Source organism: Castor canadensis, chromosome 11 (genome assembly GCF_047511655.1).
Source record: "Castor canadensis chromosome 11, mCasCan1.hap1v2, whole genome shotgun sequence".
NCBI classification, from domain to species: Eukaryota; Metazoa; Chordata; class Mammalia; order Rodentia; family Castoridae; genus Castor; species Castor canadensis.
The window spans coordinates 136,150,657-136,167,558 of record NC_133396.1 but is presented as its reverse complement, the minus strand read 5'-3'; positions in this window follow the sequence as shown (position 1 = coordinate 136,167,558).

The window sequence follows — 16,902 nt, the reverse complement described above, 5'->3', positions numbered from 1 at the left end:
TTACATATAGAGGGAATGTACCATCATACAATAAAGTTCACGTACAATATAATCATAGCCAGCATCACTCTGCATGGGGAAAAGTTGAAAGCTTATCTCATTACGGACATTGGTCTCTTCACCAATTTTTAGTATAGTCTGATAAGAAATGACACGAGTTGTTCTATAAGTGATTGATGAAATTCAGCAGTGAAGGCATCAGATCGTAGTGTTTGTCTTTTTATTATTGATAAAATCTCATTACCTGTTACTGATCTGCACGGGTTTGCTAATTCTTCTTGAATTGAATGTGTTCATGAATTTGCCAAACTCTTGACTATTTCACAAATTATTGGTGCACAGTTGATATTAATAGTCTCTTCTGATACTTTCCATCAGTTTAGTAAAAGAGAGTTAAAAATCATTGCAGTTGTTAGTTGTTCAAGAAAATAAAGAAATCTGTATTTCTTTCACTGCAAGTTTTCCCAAATTACAAGTTACTTTAACAATAAAACTTATATACCTCATTTAAGGTAACATTTTTCACCAATTCTAAGCCATATTGTATGTTAAATTTATGAACATATGATGATAAATACTTTAATAAATGTTGGAGGAAAGTTAGCTAATTATTTAGATAAAATTCATTTTGCAAATATTTAAATGTTTACTATTTTTTTCATGGCATCCTTGATTTTATTTGGATTCATCCAAAAAGTGCTTGTTTTTCAAATTTTACTTTTGTGAAGAAGACAAATGCCATTTTGAAGAGAAAACATTCTTTCTCCATGTCTCTATGTGTTAAGAACGATGCATAGAGTTTTATTCTAAGCTTTTAAAATTGTCACATATTTTGTTTGTGTGCCTGTATTTTAACTTTAAATTTTTTTCTGGCTGGAGAAAGACTGCTTCTCCAGGGATTAGCCAATTTTGGGGGTGGCAAAGAGCTTAGACTGGAGCAAACCCTTGATGGCAAGCTAACCCAGACTTATTCCTCCTCTATGTTCCTTACACCCCAGGAAGCAGTACTGCTCTACCTTACTCATCCCAAGGTCAGGTGTCAAGCAACTAGGGACCACCTCATTAGCCCAAAGTTTGTAAAATTATTCTGAAACATTTACTCTGGCTGGCTCCTCTTCCCTCCAAACCCCCCCTCCCCAGTACAGTCTAAAGCAAAGACTTTCCCTTGGCTCCTATCTGTCTTCTGGTCTTAATTTCCCATAGTGCCTTGTATGGCATCCTGTACCCTCCTGTTCCTAGAATATGTGAGTATAGTAAACCTTGTGTCCTAAGTCTGTCCTGTGTCTTCATCACATAAAAGAACAGAGAACACACATATCTAGATACACAAACATTGGCTCTTGTTACAGTTATGACACAAGATTTATTACACCAAATCTTTAAGTGCTATTTTTCTATTTGTCCATTCTTTTTGCTAAAAATAGAGAAATCTAAATGTACAGGATGAAAAATTAATGGTAAACAAATTTGAATTACATTAAGTTGATATTTAGTGTCATTTTTATATTTTGAGGTACCACAAATAAACCATAGAAGACAAAACCTATAAATTGTTTTTAAAAAGCAATAAATTTTTACTGCTTCCACATTGAGGCAAAATTGTTATGGTTTTTTTTCTCTAATCTTAGAAGTAAAACCTAACCAATTTATGATATTTCCCTTGAAAATACTATTTTCTCTCCATTATAATCCTTGGAAACTAAAGAGAGTAATACATTCATAACTTGATTGTTGGTACATTTTTGTTGTAACTAGTTAATGATGAAAACTATAAAAAAAACTTTATATTGGTAATGTGCAAAGCATTTGCAGATACTATTTTTAGGTTTTAATTTTTTATTGGGATGTACATGTGAATTTTTCTTTCTAGAAGATGGTAGTTAAGTGCAACCACCAGAAACAACCAAAATGTTTAAATTATATCATACAAAGAAGGTAACTTGTAAAGACAGAACTGGCTGTAGAGACCTAAAAGAGTTCTCAGTATTGATTTTCTTTTATAAGCTTTTCTCTGTATCCGAGATATGCATGATATTATGTTGTACATAAAGTTATACATATGCTGTCCTAAGTGATTTACTATAAGGTTACAATGACTTGCTTTTTTCAAAACAGAATACACAAATTGTGAAATTTGGGTCTCTATGTATAGTCACTTGCCAAGATGTGGAAGATTCCTCTTACGTTTTGAAAATTTTAACAGCATTCATATTTAAAGTACCAATCAAATTGTCTCCTCTCCAAGCTGTGAGTTGACATACAAACCCAACATATTTAAAGATTTATAAACAAGAAAAATAGAGTAGCCAAGAGCGAGGCTATTCAGTATGGATGTTTTAGAAAATGTGTTCCTCACCCTGGATATCTCTTTCCCTTATGAGTTTATGTCTGAACTTCAGAACTCTCCATGGTACACAAACATCCTTTTAAGATTTAGTTAATCTTAAGATATTAAACATAGCTCTAGTGAAATTACTATTTATGCATGTACAAAATGGCCAAAGTGTTTGTGAGTAATATATTTAAGACATACAGCTATTTAATATTCTATTAGATTACAATTTCTTTCTGAAAATTTTCTTAAGTGTGTATGACTTTTGAATAGTAAAATTAATTAAATCAGATGTAAAACTGGTAATTTGTGCCATTTTGATCTGAGTTACACAGAAAACATTAAGCATTTTTTTTGCATGAATGGGCTGAAAGATTTAGTGTTCTTTGGTTATTGAAACAGGAGACTATATTATAGTACTAGACAGAGTTTGTTAAATATTTTCATGCTCTATATTAGCCTGCTGTCCTTGCAAATTACTTGTAAGATGGTATCAAGTGGCCTTCACAGTTGAAAATGGAAAACATAATCACTCAATTTTCTTAGAATTTTCTATAACCTGTGAAGTTTGTTTTTAAAATTAACTGATTGCGGGAATTCCAAGATGGCGGCTAGAGGTAGGAAGCAGAAAGCGAGCCTCCTATAGTGAAATCTTGGAGAGACACTGGAGACACACTTTGCAGGCATAATCACTGAGAAAAGGCATAACTTTGACTCCTCCACATCTCCAGCCTGCACAGAGAATCTCCACTTCACGTTAAACGGAGAACCGAGGAGGCCCCCGGGGCCGCCAGTGGCTGGCGCCCATACGGCTTGGGAAGACGTGGACCAGGTGAGCTTCGCGGTACCGTGGTAGCCCCACAGACAAGCCTGGGCCAGTGCAGCATAGCCCCCTGGACAGACTGACCTCCACCCGGGAAAAAAAGAGAAACTGAGTACTAAGCAATAAGAACAGATAAGACACGCTGGAAAGAGGGTGGGGCGCCCTGAGCGCTGAAGATTGGGGGAAGGGAATCCTTCCCGGGACTGTAAATAAACAAGCCGGGCAGCCGGAGAGGCTCTGGCGGGAGCGGGGCGTGCCCAGCAACCAGGAGCGGGAAAGCTTGTGAGAGGAGGGAAGACCCACTTCCCACTTGAACTGTAAATAAACATGCAGGCCTGACAACGCGGGGCAGTGTCACCTTTCCCAGTGCTTGGAAAGGGGAAAGCCTGTGGCAGAGGCTCCCGCACAGGAGAACTCTGAGCAAACAAAGCCTGTGGGACCAGGTGAGTGCTAGCTCACCACAGAGATCTGCATAAATAACGCCGCCAGCTACAGGCTGAGAGCAGCAGGCAGGCAAGACACAGTTGCAGATACCACTCTGAGAACTGCCTCCAGACGCTTTTTTTTCTTTTTCTCCCTACCTTTGATGAGAGAACAACCGAATTACACCTGCAAGCCGAAAAACTTACTGAAACTGTATTGCATTTGAACTGGGGACACTTGGTGGGGCTTTTTTTTTTTTTTTATCTTCTGTGTGTGTGTGTGTGTAGTTTTGTTCTACTTTATGCATCTCCTTTGATGAGACAACTACAGAACAACATCTGAGGCACCAACTCCAGGACTGGAGATTGAGACGGACATCCAAATTATTAAGACTGAAATTGCATTGCATATAAACTTGGAAGTTTTTTGTTTTTGTTTTTTTTTTTTAATTTTCTATTTTCCATTTTATTTTAATTCATTTTTATAAATAGATATTACTTTCATATACTTATTTTTTTTTTTTTATCTTTGACTTTCAATCCTCTCTCTGTCTCTCTATTGTCTGTTCAGCTTACTGTTGATTAGTACACTAACACTCCCTGTTTATACCTTTGAAACTCTCTTGTCTGATACCTTGTTCTGCTTTCTCCCTCTTGTCTGTATATTTGTTTTCCCCTTTTCTTTAACTTCTTGCTTTCCATCTCAGCTCACTCTTCCATTCTCAATATTACCATTGTTATTATTACAAGCTAGAAAATACTTAATTACACACAGTACAGGGACAGTAACAACACCAAGGACAATGACAGGATGACAGAAAAAACAAGGAAACCAGTTTCCCCACAGCAAAAAATTAGTACAGGAACCAGAGGGGAATGAAGAGAACAGAAACTCAGATCCAGACTCCAACAAAATGAAGATAAACTATGCCAAAGGACCCAACGAAGCCCACAAGAATAATTTAAAAGAAGACATACTACAAGTACTCAATGAGAATTTTATAGAGATGATACTGGATAGGGTCAACCAAAATGTACAGGAGACACTCAAGAAATTCCAAAACAATAAAAATAGAGAATTTGAAAAAGCAAAAGAAGAAATAAAGGAAACCATAGAAGCACTGTATAAACACCAAAGTGAAAGAGAGAACACAATGAATAAATGGATAAATGAACTCAGGACAAAAATAGACAACAATAAAGAAGAAAACAGCCAGGATATGGAAAACCTCAGAAAAAAGAATGAAACAGAACTGCAAAACAAAACGGAAGGCCAATCCAGCAGAATAGAACAAACAGAAGACAGAATCTCAGAACTTGAAGATGAAATGGTAATTAAAGGAAAAACTGAAGAACTATTAATTAAACAACTCAAGACCTGTGAAAAGAAAATGCAAGATACTCACTGACTCCATCAAAAGACCAAACTTGAGAATCATGGGCATCGAAGAAGGAGAAGAGGTGCAAGCGAAGGGAATGCGTAATATATTCAACAAAATAATAACGGAAAATTTCCCAAATCTAGAGAAAGATATTCCCATACAAATGCAAGAGGCCTCCAGGACACCAAACAGACCAGATCAAAATAGAACTACTCCACGACATATCATCATTAAAACAACAAGTTCAGAAACTAAGGAAAGAATATTGAAGGCTGTAAGAGAGAAAAAACAAGTAACATACAAAGGTAAACCCATCAAAATCACAGCAGACTTCTCAACAGAAACATTAAAAGCAAGAAGAGCGTGGGGTGAGATCTTCCGGGCACTGAATGAAAATAACTTCAACCCCAGGATACTCTACCCAGCAAAGCTATCATTCAAAATAGATGGAGCAATAAAAGTCTTCCATGATAAGCAGAAACTAAAACAATATGTGACCGCAAAGCCACCATTACAAAAGATTCTGCAAGGGATCCTGCACACAGAAAGTGACACCCAACTTAACCATGAAAAGGCAGGCAGCACCAAACCACAGGATAAGAAAAAGCAAGACAGAAGAGAGTAACATCAAGTTAGGTACACACAATCAAACCTTCAAACAACTAAGATAAGTAAATGGCAGGAATCACCACATACCTATCAGTACTAACACTTAATGTTAATGGACTTAATTCACCCATCAAAAGACACCGTTTGACAAAATGGATTAAAAAAGAAGATCGAACAATTTGTTGCTTACAGGAGACTCATCTCACCGACAGAAATAAGCATATGCTTAGGATGACAGGCTGGAAGAAGATTTACCAAGCCAATGGCCCCCGAAAACAAGCAGGAGTAGCAATACTTATCTCTGACAAAGTAGACTTCAAACCTACATTGATCAAACGAGATAAAGAAGGACATTCCATACTAATAAAAGGGGAAATAGACCAAAAGGAAATAATAATCATCAATCTGTATGCACCCAATGTCAACGCACCCAATTTCATCAAACATACCCTGAAAGACCTAAAAGCATATATAAACGCCAACACAGTGGTTGTGGGAGATTTTAACACTCCATTATCATCAATAGATAGGTCATCCAAACAAAAACTCAATAAAGAAATCCAAGATCTAAAATATGCAATAGATCAAGTGGACCTAGTAGATGTCTACAGAACATTTCATCCAACCTCTACACAATATACATTCTTCTCAGCAGCCCATGGAACCTTCTCCAAAATAGATCATATCCTAGGGCACAAAGCAAGCCTCAGCAAATATAAGAAAATAGAAATAATACCATGCATACTATCTGACCACAATGCAGTAAAAGTAGAACTCAACAACAAAAGTAAAGACAAAAAACATGCAAACAGCTGGAAACTAAATAACTCATTACTTAATGAAGAATGGATCATCGATGCAATAAAAGAGGAAATTAAAAAGTTCCTAGAAGTCAATGAAAATGAAAACACAACCTACCGGAACCTATGGGACACAGCTAAGGCAGTCTTGAGAGGAAAGTTTATAGCCATGAGTGCATATATTAAAAAGATTGAAAGATCCCAAATCAATGACCTAATGATACATCTCAAACTCCTAGAAAAACAAGAACAAGCAAATCCCAAAACAAATAGAAGGAGAGAAATAATAAAAATAAGAGCTGAAATCAACGAAATAGAAACCAAAAAAGCCATACAAAGAATTAATGAAACAAAAAGTTGGTTCTTTGAAAAAATAAATAAGATTGATAGACCCCGGGCAAACCTGACTAAAATGAGGAGAGAAAAAACCCAAATTCGTAGAATTAGGAATGCAAAAGGGGAGATAACAACAAACACCATGGAAGTCCAGGAAATCATCAGAGACTACTTTGAGAACCTATATTCAAATAAATTTGAAAATCTAAAAGAAATGGACAGATTTCTAGATACATATGATCATCCAAAACTGAACCAAGAGGAAATTAATCACCTGAATAGACCTATAACACAAAATGAAATTGAAGCAGCAATCAAGAGTCTCCCCAAAAAGAAAAGTCCAGGACCTGATGGATTCTCTGCTGAATTCTATCAGACCTTTAAAGAAGAACTGATACCAACCCTCCTTAAACTGTTCCATGAAATAGAAAGGGAAGGAAAACTGCCAAACACATTTTATGAAGCCAGTATTACACTTATCCCAAAACCAGGCAAAGACACCTCCAAAAAGGAGAACTATAGGCCAATCTCCTTAATGAACATTGATGCAAAAATCCTCAACAAAATAATGGCAAATCGAATTCAGCAACACATCAAAAAGATTATTCACCACGACCAGGTAGGCTTCATCCCAGGGATGCAGGGGTGGTTCAACATATGAAAATCAATAAACGTAATAAACCACATTAACAGAAGCAAAGACAAAAACCACTTGATCATCTCAATAGATGCAGAAAAAGCCTTTGATAAGATCCAACATCATTTCATGATAAAAGCTCTAAGAAAACTAGGAATAGAAGGAAAGTTCCTCAACATTATAAAAGCTATATATGACAAACCTACAGCCAGCATTATACTTAACGGAGAAAAATTAAAACCATTCCCTCTAAAATCAGGAACCAGACAAGGATGCCCACTATCTCCACTCCTATTCAACATAGTACTGGAATTCCTAGCCAGAGCAATTAGGCAAGAAGAAGGAATAAAAGGAATACAAATAGGTAAAGAAACTGTCAAATATCCCTATTTGCAGACGACATGATCCTATACCTTAAAGACCCAAAAAACTCTACTCAGAAGCTTCTAGACATCATCAATAGCTATAGCAAGGTAGCAGGATATAAAATCAACATAGAAAAATCATTAGCATTTCTATACACTAACAATGAGCAAACGGAAAAAGAATGTATGAAAACAATTCCATTTACAATAGCCTCAAACAAAATCAAATACCTAGGTGTAAATCTAACAAAAGATATGAAAGACCTCTACAAGGAAAATGATACACATCTGAAGAAAGAGATTGAGGAAGACTATAGAAAGTGGAGAGATCTCCCATGCTCATGGATTGGTAGAATCAACATAGTAAAAATGTCGATACTCCCCAAAGTAATCTACATGTTTAATGCAATTCCCATCAAAATTCCAATGACATTCATTAAAGAGATTGAAAAATCTACTGTTAAATTTATATGGAAACACAAGAGGCCACGAATAGCCAAGGCAATACTCAGTCAAAAGAACAATGCAGGAGGTATCACAATACCTGACTTCAAACTATATTACAAAGCAATAACAATAAAAACAGCATGGTATTGGCACAAAAACAGACGTGAAGACCAGTGGAACAGAATAGAGGATCCAGATATGAAGCCACACAACTATAAGCAACTTATCTTTGACAAAGGAGCTAAAAATATACGATGGAGAAATAGCAGCCTCTTCAACAAAAACTGCTGGGAAAACTGGTTAGCAGTCTGCAAAAAACTGAAACTAGATCCATGTATATCACCCTATACCAAGATTAACTCAAAATGGATCAAGGATCTTAATATCAGACCCCAAACTCTTAAGTTGATACAAGAAAGAGTAGGAAATACTCTGGAGTTAGTAGGTATAGGTAAGAACTTTCTCAATGAAACCCCAGCAGCACAGCAACTAAGAGATAGCATAGATAAATGGGACCTCATAAAACTAAAAAGCTTCTGTTCATCAAAAGAAATGGTCTCTAAACTGAAGAGAACACCCACAGAGTGGGAGAAAATATTTGCCAATTATACATCAGACAAAGGACTGATAACCAGAATATACAGGGAACTTAAAAAACTAAATTCTCCCAAAACTAATGAACCAATAAAGAAATGGGCATGTGAACTAAACAGAACTTTCTCAAAAGAAGAAATTCAAATGGCCAGAAAACACATGAAAAAATGCTCACCATCTCTAGCAATAAAGGAAATGCAAATTAAAACCACACTAAGATTCCACCTCACCCCTGTTAGAATAGCCATCATCAGCAACACCACCAACAACAGGTGTTAGCGAGGATGCGGGGAAAAAGGAACCCTCTTACATTGTTGGTGGGAATGTAAACTAGTACAACTACTCTGGAAAAAAATTTGGAAGCTACTTAAAAAGCTGGACATCGATCTACCATTTGATCCAGCAATACCACTCTTGGGGATATACCCAAAAGACTGTTACTCCAGAGGCACCTGCACATCCATGTTTATTGCGGCACTATTCACAATAGCCAAGTTATGAAAACAGCCAAGATGCCCCAGCACTGACGAATGGATTAAGAAAATGTGGTATCTATACACAATGGAATTTTATGCAGCCATGAAGAAGAAAGAAATGTTATCATTCGCTGGTAAATGGATGGAATTGGAGAACATCATTCTGAGTGAGGTTAGCCTGGCTCAAAAGACCAAAAATCGTATGTTCTCCCTCATATGTGGACATTAGATCAAGGGCAAACACAACAAGGGGATTGGACTATGAGCACATGATAAAAGCGAGAGCACACAAGGGAGGGGTGAGGATAGGTAAGACACCTAAAAAACTAGCTAGCATTTGTTGCCCTTAATGCAGAGAAACTAAAGCAGATACCTTAAAGCAACTGAGGCCAATAGGAAAAGGGGACCAGGAACTAGAGAAAATGTTAGATCAAAAAGAATTAACCTAGAAGGTAACACCCACGCACAGGAAATCAATGTGAGTCAATGCCCTGTATAGCTATCCTTATCTCAACCAGCAAAACCCCTTGTTCCTTCCTATTATTGCTTATACTCTCTCTACAACAAAATTAGAGATAAGGGCAAAATAGTTTCTGCTGGGTATTGAGGGGGGGGAGCGGGAGGGGGTGGAGTGGGTGGTAAGGGAGGGGTTGGGGGCAGGGGGGAGAAATGAACCAAGCCTTGTATGCACATATGAATAATAAAAGAAAAATGAAAAAAATAAAAAATAAAAATAAATAAAATAAAATAAAATAAAATTAACTGATTGCTATGCAGGAAATCTTTGTGCAAAGCAATCCTCAGAACAAGGAAGAACTTCTCTGTGTCAGGATTAACGAGAAGAAAATAACCTGGGATGCTCTCCCAAAACCAACCCTCTAAGCCAAGGTTGACTCAAGGTTCAGACATAAACTAATATACTTCGGCTTTATGTTGAGTAAAGATCATAAATCATTAGGAATAAAAATATTATTTTTAACAATATATAACCATGAAAATGTGTTTTGTCATATAGAACAAATAAATGATTTTGCAGAGAGATAAGTTGGTCAATTTCTTGATAAGGGGCAATGTCCAACTCCATTTATTCTGTTTTATCAACTTTTGTGACAAAACCTTAGATGAGACACACTGAAAGTAATAACCAAAAGAACCCAATAATAAAAATGGTAAAGGGGTTACATAGAAAATCTCATTAAAAACAATAAAGGTTGAGTATGAGTAAAAACTGGACAATTAGAACATTATATTTACAAGGAATTTATTGATACTGAAGAGGAAAATATAGGAGATGTTGGAATTAGAACATGTGTCTGACACATAGAATCATGATGACATGTTGAAGTTAAGATATTCTCTGCTATTCTATTCCAAAAACTAAACTCCTGTGCAAATTAAACATTCAAAAGTAATCAAAAGGTAATCTCCAGTTACCAAGATTAGAAGACAGCCAGAAAACACAAATTACTTCTCCTAGTTTTTAATTCAGGCTTCTAGCACATATTACATGTTTATAGAAGGCAAATAATAGACTGTTTATGGCTGGATCATTCATAAAGACTGTTTCCACATTGGTTAAGAAAAGGAATGGTCAGGGACACAGAATGAATCTTGTGTTTTACTGCTAGGTTACTCTTTAAAAAATTAAGTAAATTATTACACAATTTTCTACAGCAAAAATAAGGTGGATTGATTATGGTATCATTATTTATATGCTTATTTTAAGACATTAGTTTGAAGAAAGTATTTAAATAAAGCCCATTAATTTTTTTTCTTGGTTTATGAACTTTACAAACTCTTAAGCAAAATCTATCTACCTTCAATTAAGAAAATTTTAATACTCCCTCCATCCTTTGAATCTTACTATCTGGCCATATTCCAGCATTAATTGCTTTATCTCCAAACTAATGAGCTAATTTGCATTTCGCTAAAGTCCTTGCTGTCAAAACATCCATATGAAACCAAAATTTAGTCAATCATCCATGTATGTGTTCTCATGCTTCCCAACATCTGGTTATTTAGAAACTGCAGAATGTTTAAAATAGCATTTTTGCATTCATCTAGAGTATGTTTCATAAACCTTTGGGGTTAGAGGACTGTTTGGCAATACATGATAGCAACAGCCTGGTTGTCTGGGGAAAATTGCTTATTCCACACTCACATCATGATGCATGCAGTTTCATGATGTGAAAGCTTATTTCAAGCCTGTCCATAAACTCAAGGCTAATTACACCTGAACTTGAAGTTTGCTGTTTTATTTTCACTGTTTTAAGATGGATTATTTTGGTGTTATCAAAGTTTTATCTCCATATTGCCTTTCAATCTGATCTTTGTCTTTATAGAGCATTATCTATTTAAGAGCATTTTTGTGTCAAAATTTGCTCAGTATCTACCTTTTCCCTTAATATGCTCCCTGAGCTGAGTGAGGCATTGTCAGTTTTTCTCATCAGGTCAATCTCAGCACCCAGGACATCTCTTAGTCCACAGAGAGCAGTTGTTCAACTAACCAGTCCATTTCAAAGGAGAAATTCATCTTAGTTGAGGGTCTTATGTAACATCTCCACCCCTGTCTCCCTGCCTTCTTTCTTCCCCCTCTCTCTCTTTTCAAACAAACTCTTATAAATATTCTAAGAGTGAAGTCAGCAATCATTCAAACTCTGTTTTTGATCCCATGAAGAGGAACCCAAACTACAAGTTTTAGAGGACATGAGTTTTCCCAAAGAGGCTCACAGTAGAGAATTGATATACATCAGTAGCATCTTCTTGATATGGTTAGATTGAAGTTACCTAAACAGACATTATCTACTAGGTTACCAAATGTCAAGAAAAACACTTTAATCCAAATATGGGTTAACTGGTTTCTCTCCAGTAGAAATAGTATATTACTCCTTCCCTCTTAATGTGTTTCCTTCCTTGGGCTCCTGGCTCTCATAACCCCATATCAGTAGTACATCCTTTACATCTTTTGCCACTCTTTTTTTTTGTAGTTTATAAATTCTTCATTTAATTTTAAAAGATTCTTTTTAAAAATTGGTTACTCATTTATTCTTATGTGTATACATTGTTTGGGCCACCTGTTCCCTCTGCCCTTTTCCCCTTCTCAGTCTCCCCCATCTCTCTTGCTTCTAGGCAAAACCTGTTCTGTCCTCTTCTCCAATTTTGTTGAAGAGATCACATAAGCAATAACAAGAAAGACAAAGCATTTTTACTAGCTTGAGATAAAGATAGCGATACAGAGAGATTCCTAGCATTGCTTCCATGCACAAGTATATTACAACCTGAATTGATTCATCTCTACCACCTCTTCACTACTTTCTGGCCACTTCCCATAGTGTTTCTGCCTGTTTAAGATTACTTTATTTGCTCCTCCACAGTGGGCACATCAAACACAATCAAGTTTTAGCTTTCCTTCCCTTTCCCTATTCCTACTGTGTGTGTTCTCCTCTTAGTGTGTGACCCATGTCCAATAATATTACTGCAATTATTTTAGGTCTATAATCCTCATATGAGGGAGAACATACAATTTTTGGTCTTCTGAGCCTGGCTTATCTCACTCAGAATGATATTCTCCAGTTAAATCCATTTATTTGTGAAAGACAAAATTTCATTCTTCTTTGTGGGTGAGTAAAATTCCATTGTGTGTAAATACCACATTTTCTTAGTCCATTCATCAGTAGTGGGGCATGTTGGCTGTTTCCATAACTTGACTATTGTAAAAAGTGCTGCAATAAATATGGGTGTGCAGGTGCCTCTGGAGTAACCTAACTCTCATTCCTTCAGTTATATCCCAAGAGTATTATGAGATCATGTGGCAGATCTATGTTTAGTTTTTTAAACTCCATATTGTTTTCCAAAGTGGTTGTACTAATTTGCATTCCCACCAGCAATGTGTGAGGGTTCCTTTGTCCTCTGTATCTGTCAACATTTGTTGGTGGTGTTGTTCTTGATGATAGCTATTCTAACAGGAGTGAGGTGAAAACTTAGTGTGGTTTTAATGTGCATTTCCTTTATGGACAGGGATGGGGAGCATTTTTTTCATTTGCTTTTTGGCCATTTGGATTTCTTCCTTTGAAAAATTCGGTTAAGTTCAGTTGCCCACTTCTTTATTGGTTCATTGATTTGAGGGGAGCTTAGTTTTTTGAGCTAACTCTATACTATGGTTATCAGTCCTTTGTCTGATGAACATCCAGTGACTATTTTATTCCACTCTGTGGGTGGTCTCTTCAGTTTAAAGACCATTTCTTTTGTTGTACAGAAGATTTTTAATTTTATGAGGTCCCATTTGTCCATCCTTTCTCTTAGTTACTGGGCTGCTGGAGTTCTACTGAGGAATTCTTTGCCTATACGTACCACTTCCAGAGTATTCCCTGCTCTTTCCTGTACTAACTTCAGAGTTTTGGGTCTGATATTAAAGTCCTTAATTCACTTTGAGTTGATACTAGTACATGGTGATAGGCATGGATCTAGTTTCAGTTTTCTGTGGCAGATAAGTACTTTTCTCAGGAATATTTGTTGAAGAGGCTGTCTATTCCCCATTGTATGTTTTTTGTAACTTTGTCAAAGATAAATCTGTTAAAGTTGTGTGAATTCATATCCAGGTCCTCTATTCTGTTCCACTGGTCTTTATGTCTGTTTTTGTGCCAGTACCATGCTGTTTTTATTGCTATTGCTTTGTAATATAGTTTGAAGTTGAGTTTTGTTATACCTCCAGCATTGCTCTTTTTGCTGAGTATTGCCTTGGCTATTTGCAGTCTCTTGTGTTTCCAAATGAACTTTAGGGTAGATTTTTCAATCTCTGTGATGAAAGTCATTGGGATTTTGATAGGAATTGCATTGAACATGTAGATTGCTTTTGGTACTGTAGCCATTTTTACCATGTTGATTCTACTAATCCATGAGCTCAGGAGGTCTTTCCACCTTCTATAGTCTTCCTTGATCTCTTTCTTCAGGAGTTTGTAGTTTTCCTTGTAGAGGCCATTCACATCCTTTGTTAAGTTTACTCCTAGGTATTTGATTTTTTTAAGCTATTAAAAGTGGATTTGTTTTCCTATTTTCTTTCTCAATTTGTTCATTGTTGTGTATAAAGGCTACTGATTTTTGTAAGTTGATTTTGTATCCTGCTACATTGCTGAAGCTGTTTATGGTGTTTAGGAGTTTTGGGGTGGAGTTTTTTGGGTCTTTAAGGTATTGGATCATGTCATCTGCAAATAGGGATACTTTGACAGTTTCTTTACCTATTTATATTCCTTTTATTCCTTCTTCTTGCCTAATTGCTCTGGTGAGGAATCCCAGGACTGTGTTGAATAGGAGTGGGGAGAGTGGGCACCCTGGTCTCATTCCTGATTTTAGTTGCCACTCCTTCTTATGCAAGAACAATGGTAATGCTAAAGTCCTTATTCATTCTCTGCACCCACTCTTGCTGGTCTTTTTGTGGTCAAGAACTTTAACAGAAATGACCATATGCAAACAAATCCAAAATGTATGTGAATTGAATTGCTAATTGTCTCTCAGTTTCTACTCATCTCATCTTAGCCTATCTCAGAGGGTGATACATCATTAGGCCAAAACTATTGGGTTAGTGCAGGATTCTTCTTTATATTCCTCTATACCATCATCTCTTCATTTACTCACAGCATTCAGTTCAGTTGGCAATCTTCCCTCACAAAGTAGTCTATTGAAATATGTTCCTGACTTCTGATAAACTATTTCAGAGAAATATTGTCACCTGGGATGGTACCTAAGAAACCAATTAAATTTACATCTACATTCTGGCTGAGTAAATCTCTAAACACTAACTAGACTTAGATCAAGACTTATTTTCACTCTGGAAAATAATGCATGACTAAATTGTAAGGATCAGCACAAAAATATACCTAGAATAGATGAGAAAAACACAAAAAGATTAAAATAGCAAGGAAAACAGAAAATGTGATTCTTAAAAATCTATATTGGGAGACTAAGAAACATAAAGAGTAACAGGATATTAAGGTTTTAATTAATATGCTACATTTATCAAACTTTACTGAGTCCTGGGCAGGTGTTTACCATTGTCCACTGATAGTTATTATCAAGTCATCCATGGGCTGAAAGAAACAAATTGACCCTCTAAGTGTGAGCATATTCATTTCTTATACAGAAAAGAAATGTAAGAATAGAAGATGGCATATAGAAAAATGAAGAATTTTAAAAGGTCTGTAATCCAAGAGTGAGACTGATTTTTCTTTTCCTTTGAAATGTCTCAAGGTAAAGTTACCTGGATACCTAAATGCTTAAATATCCATCTGTTTAAGGACCACTTTATTACACAAATTTTCAAACTGTTCTCTTTTAATCTAAGACTCCCAATATATCCAAGAAAATACTCCTTTTTCATTAAGAAATGCATGGTGGAAGGGAGAATGGACTCACACAGTGATTTTATTGCTAATGATACTGATTTATTTTCATTAAATATAAAGCAGAAAATGATTGCTTGCAGATTGCTATACAAAATCTATTTAAAGATTTTACTCTAATTTGTGAAAAACTTAAATGTCTAGCAGAGAACAATTATTCTGTCTCTCAAGGTAAATTTTTTTATTTAAATTATTCACATAAGTATTTACTTGACAAAACAAAGAAGTAATGCATGGCATTTTCCAGCATGATATGAAATTTTATTTAGAGTAGGTTACCAATTTTGAAAATCCTGAAGCTCAAGAGATGATAAGGAGAGTTCTTCCTGACTGTTTTAAGAGGCTCAAATGGGCACAGAATGAAGGACAGTATCGTAAGCCTTTTGTTCTCTCATTGACCACAGAAAATTTCCAAAGACTATATATTGTTTCTCTCCATCATTTCCCTCTACGAGCTTAATGATAATAAAATGCTTCATTTGTGGGTTCAACTTTGTCATCAAAAAAGATATGCAGAAATCTCAGCCTCTGACACTGTGGAGGTGAATACATTTGGGAAAGTCTGCAGATATAATTGAAATATAAATTATGAATCTATAATGATAATTGTTAATTGTTTCCTAGGTAGCACAGGTACAGTGAAATGGCTGATGTCATGTCATAGGTTAATTTTATATTTCTGGTATTTTCCAGTTTTCTTCTGTTTGTACTTTCTTTAATTATATATGATCAAAATAAAGGTCCTCCTTTACATGGATTAAAGGTGATACAGAATTTGAAATGGAGGAAACAGCGAAAAGTCATGTTTCATTGAAAATAGCCATGTTTTAAAGGTCAACTTTTAATGTTGTTAATAATTTCTATCTTACATAAGCTAGATTTTGTGCATGGTATGGTAGCTTTTATTAAATAATTCTTACTCAACATGACTTTTATCAGGACATTTGTTGATAATCTGTGAGTGGATGTAGCAGAACAAATAAGTGAAAAGGATATAATAAAATAAGTAAAAGGTTAAAACATTCCATTTGAATTTCACTGTGTATTTTTTTGTCTATTATTTCCTTAGCATTACATTCCAATGAACATTATTACCTTATAAGAATCTATCTTATCACTTATATTGTGATCAAACATTGCTCAAATTATCTTTCTTATATATTTTATCTAACTTAATGTAATTGTTTTAAGTAGGATACAATACATACAGTGTTAGAAGAAATATGTATTATTTATTCTAAATATTTCTTCTGTTTGTGTGTCTACCTATCTACTTATACATTT